Raw genomic sequence first — 16,708 nt, 5'->3', positions numbered from 1 at the left:
AATCTGTAATGCACACACAATCCAGAAGTTGATTAAAGACAGGAAGAGGAGGAGCCAGCGATGAAGAACAGAATGATGATGCCTCATTAGCACTTGTCAGAAGATGAGATCATTTATGAAACCCTTGCTGAATAATGATTATACAGTTACTTAAGATAGAGCGGTTTATTACTTATGGATGGGTAGGAGATTGAAAATGATAAATAGTCAACTGAGCAAGACGGAAAGATTAAGGACATGTTCTTGTGTCAATCTACACTGTTTTTTTATTTTTGTTCTATGTAAACAAATGCTTAATAGATGTCTTTGGCTGTAATTCGATTGCTTCCTGGGTGCCACATTTTAAATATGCCATTTCAAGTTAAAAGAAGTTCATCTTTTACTCGTGGGTCTTGAGACCGTCTATATTCTGTTTCATGTTGTATTGCTGTTTCGAGTGCAATAACGTGTCCTGTGTGTATGGTCCTCATCGCGTACAGCCAAAATGGCTTCGCAGCTAGTACAGCGATTAAAGAACTGCATGCTATCCAAAAGGCTACCAAACCACACACACACACACACACACAAGGATTTGGATTTATTTGTTTTAAATTGTATTCATATTTATTTTCATAAACTCAACTCAACGGGGGTTCGCGGAAACCCCTTGTTTTGTTTCTTGAAAAATACTGAACAAGTCAAATATAATAAAACACTTTTTCTAAATCACTGCAGCTTTTGATATTAACTAACATGAGTGTTATGTATAATGCATTATTAAAGACTGATGTAAATGCTTTTGTTATGGTGTTCTAAAGATGTTTCTGTTCTAGCTCTTGCATTTATGGGTTATGTGAATTAGAAATCAAAGAGGTTATGCACTTATTACCTGGCCATATTTTTCATAGATCTGCCACTACACGGTTGCTATGGGAGACAATGCTGGTTGCTAAGCAAAAGGAGGCAGTGATGGAAGTGAGGAGGCAACTGGTCAAGGCAGTCAGCAAAGAAAACCTGCCAATCAAAATAGGTAAGGCCACGCCCACATTTAAAAATGATAGACATACACAAACTACATAAGACACTGAGAACCTGTTCCCTACCAACATTAAAAACACTCTTTTATTATTGAATTATTGACTCAGAAAATGTGGGAATCGGGAAAGCTTTAGAAATCCAAAGTTTATGTTTAATTAATAAAGGTTAATTTACCCACAAAAACAGCTGTGGTGGTATGGACTTTTAATTGCTGCCAGAATACAAATACACCAAAGAGCCTCAAGTGTGTGCACTGCTGCAGAATACTATGCAACAAGACAAAGTTGTGTATTCAAAGCTTTTTACTAAAGATTTTACATCAATAGCCACGACAAACATAGTGAACAATAGAGAGACAGATTCACTGTTAAAGACAGAAAAGGAAGAACAGAGGAAAAAGAATAAGACACTGAAAGTCAGTGGTTTCTAGTCAAAGACCCACAGCGCCTCCTTCAGACTGTAAGCAGTACTGGGCAGAACTCCCATGTGACCTCTGAGGAAATATGATCACATGCTCACACACATGTTCTAGAGGTGCTCTGTTCATAAGCAGTAGAGTCTGAAATGGGGGGTAAAAATACTCACAGGCATATAAGACATTTGCGGAGCACTTAAATACACACAGGCACAATAACTATAATCAGTGGGAATAGTGTGTTAGAGTTAAAGAGTAGAGTAGAAGACTTTTATTCAGTTTAGTATAACAATTTTAGTGTTAAGGTTTTTCAGCAGATGTTATTGACTACTTTTTTAGCTGACTTAGGTTTAGTTTTCAACCATTTTAGTTAGTTTAGTTTAACAATTTTGGTGTAACATTAATCAGTTATAGTTAGTATGAAAATATAGTGTAAGTGCTTAATGTACAGTAACAACTTTCTTTTTTCTTTTCTTTTTACTTTTTCAACCAGGCCTGTTTAGTTTAGTTCGACGGTATAAGTGTAACCGCTCTCCACAAGTTTTAGTTAGTTTAGTTCAGCAGTTTTAGTTATACATTTTTATCCTGCCAAATTTAGCAGTATTTGTGCAAAAGCTTTCAACCAGTTTTGGTTTAGATTAATAGATTTATTATAGTTTAGTGCAACATTTGAACAGTTTTCATCTGTCAACCAGCATGCAATTAGTTGAATCTGAACATCTAGCAAAAGCATACACACCCTAAATGACACTGACATTGGACCGTAACCTCTAAACTGACTCGCACACTCATTGCAGGTCGTCTCAGTTATGTTCTTAAATATGCAAACAAGACAACCCTTTTTCATTTCTGTATGTTTGTTAGCAAATGAAATTGTCAAATCCTATAAAGCGAGTGCCCTTCTGGTTTATGTGACAACATGCACTTCTGTCAATGTGGGTTTGTTTAGGAGAGCAAGAGAATATTATGATGCCAGAGGGTTTGTATTGCTAAATAGTTCTGATTCAACGACACACAGTTCTTTTCTTCCAAAGCACATGCACTCTTACAGTACAGAACCTTCAGCCAATCTTTCTGACTGAATCAGTTATTTCCTGATCTTCAAGCCAACAGAACTTTTACAGTGCCAGAACAATCATAGTGTGTATCAAACAGAACAAGTTGCACACACACACTGTATTTTTTTATGCAATGCAGACACAGCTGTTAAAGATTTTGTTTTGCTTCATCTTGTAGCATCAGATGCATTATTCTGATGGCCTGTCGTAAAATATGCTCTGGTGGTCTTCATTTTTGCGTGTACTGTATGCAAAGTTAGGTGGTCTTCTTTTTGCTTTGTGAACATGAGTTTGCTTGTCTGCATGTACGTACTGTAGGCCATTTCTTCCCTGTGTGTATTTATATATGTTCAGCCCTTATTTCATGGTCATGTGATGGTTAGTGCTCCGTGTCTCTCTTATTTCTCTTCCAGCTTTTGGTCTGCTTGGAACTTCCTCTCTCTTTTTTCCTGGTGAAGCTGGTCCCGACGAATTATGCTGAGTGATTCTTGGGTATTTTGTTAGAGCTTTCTAAAGCTGACTCAATCTACAATAGCCCTTTTCAGTCTTTGAATATTTCTGAAAAAAAGAAAATCCATTTTCTCAGCATTATTTTATGAGCTGACTGGTCTTTACGTGCCACTATTTTCCCTAACCCAACCACCCAAGGAATGTGGCCATACAGTAGACATCAGAGGACTACATTTCCCCTGATTCATTGCATACAAATGTGCTGGTGAAGTTGTTCATTATTGAGAAAAAGGCTTTATGGAGTTAGTGGTTCTGCCTTTTTGGAGTAGCTCTACTGTCTTTTTCGTTTTGCCAGCTATCAAACAGTTTTTATATGCATCTGCTCTCGGCCCTATAGATTTTTTGCCAATTAATTTGCAGTAGTTGAAAAAGGTTCTAGACCAATTAACTAAACCATCTCCAGACTTGCACATCCAGATTTTACTGCAGTTTTGCAGGTCAGTTATCCTCTTCACCCCCGACTAGAGTCTGAATTTTATCTGCAAAGAAGTAGTCTGGTGTCCATGTCCTAATTCTACTCCCCAATGCCTCACTAACATTTGTGGTTTCATTGCATTCTCATTTTAAATAAATAGAACGGGTTTCTCAAGAGACATTGTTACAAAATACAATTGAATTGTATGTTTGTGAAATTTAGGCTGTAATGGGGTTAGAATCATCTTGTGAATCTGTCATCTTAAGAAAATGACCTTCATGGAGAACCACAGGGCTTTGTGCTCAGCCTGCCAATGATTCAGTCTCAATCTTTTATCGCATAACCGCCCTCTGGATGTCTGCCTGATTGTTACTGTTGGATGTGTTGCTTGTTCTAGTAATTTTTAAGCCAACTTGCACTCTGTTTGTTCTCTTTCTGTCTCTTTTGTGTGTGTATGTGCGTTTGGGTGGACTAAAGCAAACATTGGCTGCATTGGTGCACAGGATATACTCCCACATCTAGTGCTGGTTCATAACATCAACATAGCGATGTGACTCTATGAGTTAATGTGAACCCTCCACCCTCAGACTCTCTGCGTCCCTCAGACGAAATGCTCCCCACCCACCTATTATTTTTCTGCATTTGAATCTTTTATTTTCAGAAATTTGAGCATGAATTATAAGATGATGCAATTACAGAGAAATTGTACAGTTGATCAGCTTAAAGGGTAACCAGTTGGTTAAAGAGGCCAATATGGAGTAAATTGCTGGACTACGTGAAATCCCTTTCTTTGTCTGTCACCATCACTATCTGTGTCTTTACAAGCCCCTTTAGGGAACTCCATGGTCAGTGAGGATGTGTTTCTGTGTAGGAGTGTTTCTGGCTGAAACATGAAAACGTAATAAATGAGCTTAGTAGAGGCTGACCAAATACAAACACTTTGAGTGGGAGAAACACCCGCCTAAATCACACATGCAGTTATATTTTTGGCTAGTATGTCATACACGAGGTTACCAAGCAGTGTGCCCTTTAGATTCATAATTCTTCCAAACATTCAGTCTCAACACAAGGAGGAACTGAAGCATGTGTGTTGTGGTTTAAAATGCACCACCAAACCACGTAGTGGTCATTTTATGAAGATAAAAATTATCTCCCCTTTCTCCCACTGTCTGCCTGTTTATGTATAATTCTGTTTAAGTAAAACTCACTAAACTCTTACTTTGCATAGCATTAGGAAGATCAAATCATTCTAGTGTATCAGTTACATTGAACTGGTTCAAAAGAACGATACACTGATTTTATTTTTCATTTTATATTTATTTATTTTATTTTATTTTTGAAGTATTTCCTCCCAGAGTAAAAAAGTTCCCAGGGTTTCTCCTAAAGCATTTTGTGCTTTAGTTTTGAATCAGTTTGTGCAAATCATGAAAAAGAACTGTATCAAAAGAATGATTCCTTCACAATTTAGAAACGTGAACACGTACGATACTCATAGTAAACATGTTGAGTTGCTTCTTAGTAATAATACTATGGTTATCTATAGTGCCAATCATTTGTGAGTTCATAACACATTGAAGAGACTGTTCTACAGGATTACTTGTGTGTTTACACTCCTTTACAACAGTGGATGTGTGTATGTCCAGTAAATTTGTGTATTTGCATTGATGAGGACTGAAGTACTTTTTTTCTGGTGTTCAAACAGTCTTTGAAGTTTTGTTTGACACCAAAGATGCAATCAAAGGTAAACACTGAATTCAGAATGACAGAATGTTGTGTTGTATAACTGTTGAATCCAGACAGCTTAAGAGATGCTTATGTTTTTCTCTGTCTTTCTTAGGGCGGGTTACAGCCAAACAGCTTTGTTCATATGTGCAGTTGGGGTCCCTGGAAAGCCACAGTGGGGTCCTACAGCTGGGACTGGCTGCTGCTCAAGCTCTCTGTCATCCCACCCTCACACGCTGGGACGCCTGCCTTGCCTTTGAGAGACTCCTCCTGCAGGTTAGCCAATCACACAGCTCACTGATCTGTCAATAACAGGCTATAGAGTTTAATTTATGACATCCTGAAGGCAGAATGCTTCATATCTCTATTTTGAGAGTTAAAGATTAAGTGATTTCTGTAGGTCTCTTCTTCATTGTCTTTCTTTTTGTCTAGTGGATACTTTTCACGTATCTCAGATCGTCCCCAGAAATCATTTTAAACTAGTTATGCAGTTATGTAAAGCTCCTGGACTTTTAATAGATTTCAAAGGAGTGTATCTAGCAGTTATTCCCCAGTTATATCACTCTGTACTCTAGAATATGTGCTCTGTTATTAGTCCTTATAGTCTGGCGTCACTCCATCCAATCATTGAACCATCTATTCAGTATTTTACATTCATTCATCCCAATCATCCCATTTTTATCCACTCGTCTATCCAATGGTCCATCCATCCACCCAATTATTCATCCATCGGTTTATCTAAACCTATCAATCCATCTAACTAAGCCTATGTGTCCATCATCTACACATCCATCCACCCATATGTTCATTCATCTACCTATACCTATATGTCAAGCAGTCCTCCATCAGTCTGTCCATCCACCCATCCCTCCATTCATCCCTCCAGCTAAACCACTCTTTTATACATCCATTCAGGCATCCACTCATCCATCTGCAGGTCAGTTCAGTCATTCATTTACCAATTCATCCACTCATCCATCCACTCATTCTTCTGTCCATCCATCCAGCTGAACTTTCCATCAATCTATTTATCTAATTACTCCTATCCAATGATCTATCTGTCCCACTCATTCACCTGCTGATCCATTCATTCATCCATCCAGCTGACCAATCAACTAACCAATAGCTTGTTTGTCTTTGTTACTGTAGATTCTAAGAAACTTTACTGGCCTGATGAGCGATTGTTTGTCTCAATCCTCAACACAGTAGAGATCTTGATTATTAGAATATCGAGAGATATGTATATCCTCTTTAATGCCTTTAATCTTAATGTAATGTGTACTGGTCACTTTTAACTTGGTGGTTGTGTACTGCTGTTAGTACTGTACTCTCTATAGTTTACTCTGGTGTCTGCAGGTGCAGTGAGTGAGTGAGTAAACAGTCTAAACAGACTAACTGGCCACAGCTCTCAGTAAACACCATGTGTTTGGCTTTGGGGTAAAACAGAGAGATACTTTAAGCATCAGTGGAGTTGTGAGGCAGCTTGGATTGGAGTACTCCAGTGGGTGTGTAGCTCTCTGAGGATGCAAAAGTGAAAAGGAAATGCTTTCACTTAGGCCGTCTGAGGAGGATACACGCGTGTGCATCACATCACAGGTCAAGGGTCAAATATGTAGAGGACGGAGGGAGAGAGGGAGACGTGGGTAGAGAGAAAGGACAGAGACCTTAATAGGAAATGTGGAAAGCAGTGAGCCAAGTGAGGATAAAAAGGCAAAAAGAAGTATTCAGAAAGATAAAAAAAAACTGAACATTTGAACTTATCAAAATATCTTAACCACTCTAGAACATGTAGAAAATAGTGTTCCAGACTAATATCCTCTCGCTAGTCCTTTATTAGTTTTCACAGACTGTTTTTGATAGTTTCTGGTTCCTGTGGCTGTAAAGAGATCAGCGGGAAAGCTCAGCCCATAGGAACTCATTAAAACAAATCAGCAAAAACATGAAGCAGAAGCAGGCCAGATTGGCCGAATCAGCCAAACCGCCGAACAGCTAAACAGCAATCAGCACACAAGCTTATAAACCTTCAGCTCTCCATTGATCATCATTGCTCTGGGGGAAAAAGAGGGAAAAGGTGTTTACTAACATGTAAAACATTATGCTAATCACTTGGTTGCAACCAAGCTATATAAAAAGAACAGCACTAACTAATGCATGCTCCATCTCTGCTTTTATTAAAGGGATAGTTCACCCAAAAATATTACATTCTGTCACCGCCCTCATGTCTTTTAAAACCTGTATGACTTTCTGTGTTTGCTGTTTTGAAAACATCCCCTTTTTGTGTGTGTTCCACAGAAGAAAGAAAGCCATAGAAGTTTGGAATGACATGAGTAAATGGAAATTTATAGAATTCAAATTTTTGGTGAAACTCTCAGGTTTCTGCTTAAATTAACTGGAAAAATTTAGAAAGGAGATAAATATTTGACCTGTGTGTAAACACATTAAATAAGTTTTGGATCAATAAGATGTTTGAACCATTTATTCTTTGTCAGTTATACAGACTTTTTACATAGCTTGTCAGTTATACAGACTTTTTACATTCATATCTTGAATGGAAGTTTCTCTCTTGAAGTTTTGGAGAGCTCCATGAGCATGGTTGTGTTAATGTTACCCACTCTTTGTGTGTATGTGTGTGCCTCTAAAAGTCAATATTGAGTAATTATAAGGCTCTCTCTGGGACATAAAATATCTGCATTCAGCCTTGAGAAAATGATGCTAGCATTAAACATTGGCCGTAACAGGATCTCTGATTTTCCTGAGGTAATAAATAAAATGAGTTATTTTCCTTCCTCTCTCCCCTTGTTTATTACATTTCAATTTATTTTCCATTTGATGTTTTTTTTCTGATATTTGCATGCTGGATTTCTGAAACTGGAGACTGAAATTGTGTTATTGAAAATAGTGGCATGAGACAGGCTAATTCTTCAGGTCTGTGGTTACCTCTCTCACCCTGCTGGGGCACAGTACAGGAAAGCTGCATATTGTCAATAAAGGCGCCCATCCAGCCGGGCCTCACCCCGCTGCACTGAATCTGTAGCTCTGTTCCAAAAACTAGTGACCTGTCTATTGCCTACATAGCATGATCCCAACCATCATGGAAGCTCATTAGTGACAGATTGGAGCACTACATTGGCAGGAACAAGCTAACAAAAACAGTGCTCCTCACAGCTGATTTCAACAGAGACTGGTGTTAGCATGTTGGTAAAGCTTATAGCAGGATTCTCTAATGAGAATAAAAATATAAAGCAAACAAATATTAGTTATAATAATCTATTTTATAAATAGTAAACACATATTGGTTGCAATAATCTATTTTCTGTGTAGTTTGAACTATTTTATTGATATTTAGTTGCTCATCATAGTTGATTTCAGTAGAGTTTGATACTGAGTTTAAGGATCATCACTTCTCCACCCTTGGTAGCCATATTGGATTTATTTTATTTTGAATCATGCTAATGGCATGTATTTATTAGTGATTATTTATTTTATTTTATACCCTGCTAAAGCTGTGGGCTTGGCTGTAGTTGATGACTGTAATGCAATGATTTGTTGACTATGGCTGTATGTTTTGACAGTCTTTGGCTTCTGCTTTCCCACTAAAATGGTTTTAGAGAGGAGCTTAGAGTTAATAAGCTGACACAAAGCTGAGAAAAGGTGGGAATCATGCCCTCGAGTCTTGTACGGCTGATGTGCAGCCCTGCCAGGGGAATGTGTGTATGTGAGAGTATGTTTGCTGTAGAGGGTGTTGTGGTCAAGAAGAGCTGTCAACAAGTACTCTCTTTCACCCATTCCCGTTACCTCACAGACCAGCATACACAGTGTGTAATTATATTAATTTAAATGTCATAAAAAAAACCAAAAAAAAAAAACTCCCATTATGGTATCAAACATGCTTTTAGGTGAAGAAGCACTGGAGTTATTTAACAGGATTGTTTTATTTAATGGAGTTTTAAATTTAGTGAAGGAAATTTGAATGGTGTCACCATGATGCAAGACAACATGGCCAAAAATATTATCAAAATATTATTTTTTTCTGTAATGTATTTTTCATACCATTGAGTAAGGGATAATGTACCTCTAGCCAGTTGGTCTCTCAGAATAAACCCCAACAACCTGACTAGCATTGTATCAGCCTGAAGGGGTTTATTCTGAGAGAACAATCGGCTAAATGTACATTATCCCGATTGTAACAAGGCTACTTGCCACAGAAGTAAAAAAAATTAGATGCAAAATATTGATTTGAGTTTAAATATTTGAACGCAAAGCATCCATCAAATCCACAATTCCAGGATGAAATAATTAAATAATTGTACACCATTTTTAATTGAGTTTTAATATTTTATTAGCTAAACAAATGAAATGCCCAAATGTACAAGCAATAGTTCAGTGCCAGTTGCTGTTACCTGAATGAGCCTGTGTTATCAGCTTTTACTGTTTGTTATCCAGGGATAGAATACCTTAGAATGTCGTGACTGACCAATCAAAATCAAGTATTCCACAGAGCCGTGTAATAATAAGGAATAAAATACATTACATTGTAACTTAGTATATTTTATGATTTCATTTAATTTTATTATCAGAAATGTTATCTTATAAAATGTATTCTGAAAATGTAATCAGTCTGTTGATCTAATCAATCTATCTAATACAAATATAAGAATGAATTTAAAACAAAACATTTTTGTCAAATAAGTTGTTGCACAACAGAAATTGTAACATGCATGAATTAAAACAAGAATTAAAAAAATATATTGGTTATATGATATTTCTTGAGAAGATAATAATTATAATAAATGTTGTAAAAAATATATATTATTACTGCAAAAAAGTACATTTTACTATGACAAATCTTAATTCTAAGTTTAAAGTAACTTTTATTATGGCGCTTTGTCATGAAGACAAAGAGCTTTTCAGTGTCCATTTAAAGATGCTTTTTATTAAACGAAGACATGATGAAATGCTCGTGAAGTAAACTCATAGTGCAACTCTCGAGATGAAGTTAATTTGAAGTGTTCTCAAATAGTGAGAGAGCAGATGCTGAAAGCACTACACATGCAACACGTTCTTGAATGTGAAGTAGCTGAATTTGCATCTCTCGTTCATACAGAAACCGAATACGCTGGCTTTTTAGCAACACACACTTGATCAACTAGATTTAGGTTAAGAATAGAAAATTACTCAAACGTTTGTTGTTGATATTGTAAGTGGTGATTTGTTACCCAGCACTACTTTAACTACACCCAGGCCCACTGACAAGTGATGTATGTTGTAACAAAATCAAAGACCCCCAGAAATCCCATCACAAGAGATGCATGTTACTAGCAATTGTAAACAACAATCTGTCTTGTCTGACCACTTGTGATCAGATTACCTGAGATGGATGTAAATGACCCATAAGTGTGAGGTATAGTAATAGTGATGCATGTGTTATCTATATGTATGTATTGTAAGATGTTTTCAGATGGTCTGTGTTATTGAGGTCCTTCAAAGGGCAGTGGTGTGTTTGGCTGACTGAAGATTTGATGAATTGTGTGGTAAATGTGCTCTTAATCCTGCCGTAGTGGACCTGTGAACTTTGACTTCCTCCACCCCACACACTATCAGGGACTCATTCTGCTTGAGCTCAGCTTGATTCCTGTTTACTTATCAGAAATCTACAAAAGCTTCAGCTCTGATCTCTTTCTTTCTTTTCTAAACCTTCTCTTTCTGGTCATCCTCAATATTTAGCCTGGGACGGGTGGTATGACAGTATGCTATCAATGTTAAAATAAACAAACTGGTATAGACACTCTGCAGTCACAAATGCAGTTGTGCATATATTTGCTATTTTATGATGGCTTATGTGGCTCACCTTCCTATATTTATAATGTTTTACTATTTTGAGTTATTAATTTTGACTCTAGATACTTTCAACAAAAAAAAAATTACTAATGGCAGACTAAAAAAATACATTATGAAGTATTTAAATCATTAGATTATTGAATGTCCAGTAATATATGATAATGTGAAGTTTAAAACATTTTAGGATTGGATTTATTGATTAATGATAAATAAATGATTAAGAAATTTAAGCTATAAGTAATCAAGGTGCAAAGAAAATGTGGACCCACTTTATATTAAGTGGCATTAACTACTATGTACTTACATTTTAATTAATAATTTAGTACAATGTAATTATTGTGTACATACATGTTTTTACATTGTACTTATATTTAAAAAAAAAACTACATGTAATTACATCTGTATTTAATTTCTGTAATTACATTTTTAATTACACTGTTGACCCATACTTTACACCTAAATCCACCCTTAAACTTACCCATACCTCCAACCTTCTCCCTAACCTTACCCCTATCCCACCTCAATAGCAGCAGGTGTTTTACAATACAATATGAACACAATAATTACATTGTACTTATTTTTTTTATGTAAGTACATAGTAGTTAAGGCCACCTAATATAAAGTGGGACTGAAAATGTTATTACCTTTCATTAAATTAAAATCTTTTTATAAAATATTTGTTTTTCTTTGTTATCATGGACTCTGTTGTTTCCTTTTACATTTCTCAGTACATTACATCTACAGACCAAACTAATTCTTTGTAGTGACACATCAGGAGCCAAAGACATCTTGTCTGTGTCTCTTTTTATCTTTGAAAAGAGATGGACAATGAACATTTATGCACGCTGTTAGACTTCATCAGTGGCTCCAGGGCCATCATTAACATGCACACAGACAAAGTTATGGTGCTTCACCTTTGACCCCTGAACCCGTAACCCACCCTCAGGTCAGCCCGCTCCCCTCTGCCTGGAGCCCACTGCCTCGTCCTGTGTAATATCTCACTGTATGCACACTAACACACACCCAGAGACACTTTCTGGACTGTTTCTTGGCTTTCTGACCTCACTAACACAACAAGCTTGTTTGGCCTCCCCAATACACATGCGTGATCGCTGTGGGAGTAAACCGCGTGGCGTTATTCCAGTATGAACGTGCATCTAGCTCATGTGTGCGTGGGTGCGAGCATATTCGTTTTCTGACCTTGTGTCCAAACATCCTTGTTTTTCCTGCTGCCCAGTCTGACAGTCCTCACTAATCCCTAAAAAACATCTCAGTAGACCCCTTCATCCAGCCCTCCACATGTGCCCTGGAGCCGGTCCCAGCTTACAAGAGTTACAGTCTTTCTAGCTTTCTTTGTAAATCTGTCACTAATGTTTTAATTTGAATCGTTTCATCTCTCTGCTGCTTTGATCATTCATCTGTTGATTTCCTTCTCTATTTCCTCTCATCTCTCTTATCTTATCCGTCTCCACTCTCTAGCTGTGTCTACAGTATATACTGCATTTGATGAAGAACTTATTTCTTGATTAATAAAGCATTTTTTAATATGCATTTGTGTAATATATATACATCTTGATTTTTAGTGCACTGTAAAATGCAATGAAACGGCTATTGATTGAGCTTCATTTATATCTGTTTTGATCTAGGATGACAGCGCCTCATAATATACGAGCCGTATTTGTGTTCAAGAGTTTGATAGATAGAGCACATCATATACAGTAGGACTCTGACAGGAGAAAACACATGAGAGAAGAGTTCTGGCTGGGGTCCAGCCAGTGCTTTAGTGTGTGTGATATGACTTGTTTAGCTTGTCTGACTTCCTGTGTTTAGGATTACTGCCGGAAACAAGACACAATCCGTTTACTCTTCACATGAAGTTCCAGTATCTGTCGTACTCCCTCTCACCCTCCAGTGTAAACGCCCACACTCACATATACATTTACATATACATATACACAAGCAAAACAAATATCAACTGATCACACACTGACTTCATATATAAAACCCCACAAACACAGAGATGCACACTCACGTGCCTTACGTCCTCCTCACAAACACCTGAGCTCCTCTCACAGCTGTGTTTGTGAAGTAACATCCTGCATGGATTTGTTTCTCAATGCCTTTGCATATGACCAGTGCATATATGGCAGTCTTTTTGTGTGTGTTTGTATATCGGCTGTGTGTGAGTATAAGCCTCATGTGCCTGCTAATACAACACAGCTGATTGAAGAAAGGGTTTGAAACAGTCCGTATGTGTCCGATAAATCAGCGATCAAAGGAAAAGCTAAAGATTAAGATCTAGGAAAAACATTCAGATCTAGGTCTCCTAATTTCATTTTCTTCATCAAGTTCTCGAAAACATATACAATATGTTACAGTTTAGACTATCTGGGACATGATTCTCTTCTCTGTGGTCAACTCTGTGGTTTTTCAGTGGTTGCTAAAAATATATATAAAAGAGACTTTTTTTCTCTCATTTCGTTTAAAGCGGGAAATGAAAAGACTTTTAAAAGGGATTTCTGAAAAACGTAAAACTAGTAATGACTTCAAAGGAAAAATCTTTAAGATTCTTCAATGTTTTTAATTTTTTTATAAATTATAAATAAATGTAAATAAATAAATTATTATTTATTTATTTATTTAAATAATACATTCGTGTTATTAATCTCAGAATTCATATAGGGTAACAATATTAATCTTTATTAACAATAAATATCAACAATAAATATCAATTTATCACATAATAAAAGTATTCATTTATTTTAGAAGAAGAGAAAAGAAAAAAAATTGACGGAACCCAAACTTTTGAACTGGTAGTGTTATAATAAATATATATATATATATATATATATATATATATATATATATATATATATATATATATATATATATATATATATATATATATATATATATATACTGTATATGTTGTTCTTTTTAACTTTTTCTTCATCAAAGAACCCTGAAAACAAAATCAGAGGTGCTGGAGTAATGATGCTGAAAATTCATCTTTCCATCACAGGAATAAATGTTATATTTAAAGGCCTGGTCAACATCAGTCTGTCACTGTTTCTTAGCACTCATTGGCTGTCAGACTGCATCCAGCTGTATGAGAGAGTCCATCATCTCTGCAGTGAATGTGCTGACAGCTCTCTGGGCCTCACATCTCCCACAAGGTACCAAACCAAGACCCGATCAGAACAGTTTCTCCTCAAACACATGTTCATTATTCAGATGTGTATATACAGTTCTGACAAATACAGTATGTACTTCGGTTATAGAGCACTACAGTACAGGACTACTGATATAACCTTTGAAACCATTGGTAACTTCTATGAAACCTGTATGTATAATGCATAATCTCAGTATATAAGACTTACTGAATGCAACATTGAGGTGTAGCGTGAGGATCAGACATATGTTCTGTATACGCTATGTGTATGCATTTTTGGTTGAGGTGTGAAAACATGCTGAATGGTGAATCGGGTCAGTGTTTTGGTCACTGACAGCTGTATGAGTGTGTGTGTCAATCTGTACTGCCACAACGTCTGTGTGTGTGTGCGTCTGTGGACAAGCTGGCGTCGGGCTGAAGTGAGTGTACTCTGGAGCTCCAGTCGGACGCTGCTGACTTTTGGAAATCCCCCTCAATGCAGCGCTTTCACTGAGCCAAGAGCCGTTAGCCAGCGCCAACAGAGCGCTCTAATATACAGCTGGTTTCAAATTCCAGAGCTTGAATATTTTATTTATCTTATTTTTCTGATGATGAATAAAGCAGCACATGATTTTGGTGAACAGATTTGGTTTTCCATTAAAGCTTAGTCACAAATAGTTTGGTCAAGCCTCACACTCTTACACACATAAACATTTTTTCCCAGATTCAAATTGTGACATCCACATTCAGTAATATATTACCTTCAAACACAGTTCTCCTTTGTCCTGCCTCCACGTTCCTCTCGAGCCTGAGGCTGTGTGTGAGAGATATTGGATTGTTGTGTCATGGTAATGGGTTGTCCAGGGTTAGTTGCGATCAATGAAACACAGGTTCAGTTTTCTCATTGAATAGCTTAGCCAGAATCCTGAGCATCCTGGGAATTGTCTCCTCAGCGGTTATAGTTCATTCTGCAGTCTGATTGGCCCTGCAGCGGTTGAGTAATGTAATTAATTCTGAACAGTTTCAGGGCACTGTGGATTGTCAAAGACTAGCTAAATTAAACAGCTCTAGGGGTCCAGATGTCTGAAGTTGTTTGTTGTTTTGTGTGTTTAAATCTTGCAGGGAATAGTTCACCCAAAATGTATATTCTGGCATCATTTCACCCTCATGTCATTCCAAACCCTTAATGATTGTTTTATTCATGGAGCACATTAGATATCTGAAGAGTTTTCAAAGCTGCTGTTTTGTATTTAGGGCTCGAACATAGACAAAGAAGCAACCATAAAAGTTGTCCATATACAACAACGCTATATTCTAAGTGTTAAGAAGCCCTACTGTATGATTGCACTGAAGAACAGACTGAAATGTCAATTAAAACTTAACTTCTACACCAGGAGTTGCACTAACTGGACATTTTCTGTTGCTTATCTAATTTTAAAAACAATGCAAAATACTTTTACAACATTTTAACAAGGGGTTATTTTTAACTCTTGATTTCATGTTTTATCATCTTTGTTCAGTTGTCAGCTTTGAGCATGAAAGCATGAAAACCCAATAATACAAAAACAATTGATCACAGTTTGCACAAAATTATTATAAGGCACAACAGTTGCAGCGTTGATAATAATAATAATAAATGTTTCTTGAGCAGAAATTGACTTTGGCGTGCATGTGATAAGCATGTGTTTGCTGTGCATATAATATGTAGATTTCACGTGCATATGGTATGCAATGTCTTGGCGTGCATATTATATGCAGTTTTGGCGTACATATAATACACTCCTACCACACACCACTAATCCTAACCATTGCATATCATATGCACACCAAACTCAGTTTTTGCATATAAATATCAAATATCATGAATATTCTACATAATTTATCATTTTGTGTTTCTCGAAAAAAGAAAAGTAAATGATGACAGAATTTTCACTTTGAGTGAACTGTTTCTTTCCATGTCTGCCTGCATCTGTTTCAGTTTTGCGGACTCAGCAGTGCTGCTTACATTGTGTGTTTTGATTAACAGTAACTGTGTCTGGTTTTCAGCTTGACGTGGCTCTCATGGTTTTGGTGAAACATGAGAGCTGGAGAATGCATGCCATTTTCATGTTGTTTCTCTTTCGTTTTGGCCTTTGTTTACACTCACAGTACATTAGGACTGCATTCATTTGAAACTGAGATAAAACTAATCTGCCCTAAATAAGTTAGTATATCTATATAAAACCAAGTCTTAAGTCACTGGGGTATATTTGTAGCAATAGCCAAAAATACATTGTATGGGTCAAAATGATAGATTTTTCTGCTGAAAATCATTAGGATATTAAGTAAAGATCATATTTCATGAAGATATTTTATACATTTCCTACAGTGAATATATGAAAACTTAATTCTGATTAGTAATATGCATTGCTAAGAACTTCATTTGGACAACTTTTTTTTTTTGCACCCTTGAATAGTTGCATCACAGCCAAATATTGTCCTATCCTAACAAACCATAAATCCATGCAAAACTTATTTATTCAGCTTTCATATGATGTATAAATCTCAAAATCTCAATTTTCGACCCTTATAACTGGTATGGT

The 16,708-nt window shown here is 36.6% G+C and overlaps 1 long non-coding RNA gene across 1 annotated transcript in view; it reads left to right on the top strand.

Moving 5' to 3' along the window:
* LOC113063316 (uncharacterized) overlaps positions 1-16,708 on the top strand; it is a 102,340-nt gene that overhangs the window by 17,702 nt on the left and 67,930 nt on the right. Inside the window, exons 2-3 of the long non-coding RNA XR_003278660.1 lie at positions 888-1,009; positions 5,253-5,413. This is a non-coding gene — a long non-coding RNA (uncharacterized LOC113063316). The remainder of the gene's footprint in view (positions 1-887; positions 1,010-5,252; positions 5,414-16,708) is intronic.

The sequence above is a fragment of the Carassius auratus genome, chromosome 45 (assembly GCF_003368295.1).
Source record: "Carassius auratus strain Wakin chromosome 45, ASM336829v1, whole genome shotgun sequence".
Classification (NCBI taxonomy): domain Eukaryota; kingdom Metazoa; phylum Chordata; class Actinopteri; order Cypriniformes; family Cyprinidae; genus Carassius; species Carassius auratus.
Note: the sequence above shows the minus strand (reverse complement) of the source record. Positions and strands in the feature narration are given on the sequence as shown.